Genomic DNA, 2,296 nt, shown 5'->3' on the forward strand with positions numbered 1-2,296 from the left:
ATCCTCTCACCTTTAATTTTAATTCCACTCCTGAACCGTTCTTTTATTTCCATCGCTGCCTCTTCGGTGTATAGATTTAATATTAGGGGCTAAAGACTACATTCTTGTCTTACACTCTTTTTAATCCGAGCACTTCGTTCTTGGTCGGCCACTCTTATTATTCTCTCTTGGCTCTTGTACAAATTATTTATTACCTGTCTCTCCCTGTAGCTTACTTCTGTTTTTCTCAGTATTTCGCACTATTTTACATTGTGGATCGCTTTTTCCAGGTCGACAAAGCCTACAAACGTGTTCTAATTTTTCTTTAATCTTGCTTCCATTATCAACCGTGTGAACGTACAAGCTGTGGTGGCAGCTTAGGGCGGCAGGTTCCCACCGCAGAGCACGTGGCTGGCGGTTGCTACGAGGCCGTGGCGAGCGGCTAGAAATACGCTGCCTTGGAAAAACCCGAGCAGACGCTTGGCAGGGGCGTGTATGGCCGTGTTTGCGCGCTTGGAGAAATTTATGTACCAGAGGAAAAATGATAAAAACAGAACTAAGAGTGACACGGAGGTGCGAGTTGGTACTCATGGACAGAAAAATATGAAAAACTAAATTAGCTAGATGCGCCTCAAAAATATATAATAGTTTAAGAATTAGTGTTGTCTTAAAAACTGTAAATTTATTAAAGTCCATAAGCTAATATCTCGGCAATGGTTTCGCCAATTAATATAAAGTGTCTAGGGATGAAGCTAGTAGAGCTGCATGGAGCAATCATAACCGATTTAGCTGAATATGTACCTGAGAAACCCTTTTAAAACCGCAGGACAGAACAGATAGTTGTGGAAAGGGGCCAAAATAAGCGTCTGTCAGCTACACTCGAACATACAACCTTTTATTTGATCAAACATTACAAGAGCCAAGAAATTTTTTTTAAATAAAAGAAACGCAGCTTTAGTTTTGGAACTTAATTAGCGGCTGAATGCGCCGTACAATTTCATGCCTTAAGAGCAAGACCACTTTAATTTGAAAGCGGCTGAAAGCCAATAACTTAAAGCTCAACCAAAACCAGAAATTTAAAAGGCTAAGCCTTGTCTTAAAACAGTTCCTTAATTAGGCTGAAGGCCCAAAGAATCTGACACTTTAAGAGCAAATCAACTTAAATTCAAAATCGGCTGTAGGCGCAACACTTAAGACTCAATAACATTAATTTTAAACATGCCAAAGGCTTTACGTAAAACAGGTCTTCAATTAGGCTGAAGGCCCAAACCATCTGACGGCTTAAGGGCAAAACAACCTTAATCTAAAAATTGGCTGTAAGAATTACAAGTACAAACAACAAGGACAAACAAGAAAAGGCAGTACACCCAAGGACGCTCAGAAGTTCCGAGGGTCGGGCTGGAATTCAAACACTAACTCTCGCTTCGGTGAGACAGGCAGTCGGCCCAACCATTGACGATCCGACAACAAACCAACCGACAGACAGTCAACGGACCCACCGATAAGCTAACCTCCGCTTCACCCAACCAGCACACAACAGGGAGTTCAATGGAACAACGTAGATGGAATTGGCGCCCCAACCAATTATACATTGAGTTGACAAACTACACACCGTACTGGACAGCGACAACAAGATGAGGAAAACACACTGCCTGAATTTACGTCAACGGCCAGGGCAGGTAACCGGAACGTTAACGACCACAAGGCAGAAGATACCGCTGGTGCATTTCAATTCAAATAACCAAGTACAGTTAAACTCCACCGGCTAAAATTTGCCAACTTGAAAACACACGTTGTTGCTCGCATGAATATCCTAATAGCCAACAACGAACTCCAAATGACACAATGTGGTCGTGACTTGCTGATAGATTAAGTCAAAAGTCAACTTTCATGTCCAGAATCGGTTATCCACGAACCTCGGTAGAAATGGGAACAGCACCACACACTCCGACACCGCATAGATGCCGCCAGCGCGCTCGACCAAACTACTCGCCACGGAGGTTTCCTCGCTGCTCCACGGCAACCGACCAACTCCCAAGCCCGGAAACGCTACAAGGACCAATTATTCGTCGGCCGATGAGACGATCAACCGAACGACCAACCAACGGTTGTCCCGCTTCAATCTCCCTCCGTCGGACAGTTCATGTTTGTCGTCAGCGGTCGGCGAGCACTGGCTGTCTGCGCCTCACCGGCGCTCCGTGCCCCGACTTCACTGGTGCTGCGTCCCAACTGCACTGCTGGTCCGTCCCGAACCGACTGCAAGACACACGACGACCCGGAAACACTATCAAAATGGTTCAAATGGCTCTGAGCGCTA

The sequence above is a fragment of the Schistocerca nitens genome, chromosome 9 (assembly GCF_023898315.1).
Source record: "Schistocerca nitens isolate TAMUIC-IGC-003100 chromosome 9, iqSchNite1.1, whole genome shotgun sequence".
NCBI lineage: Eukaryota > Metazoa > Arthropoda > Insecta > Orthoptera > Acrididae > Schistocerca > Schistocerca nitens.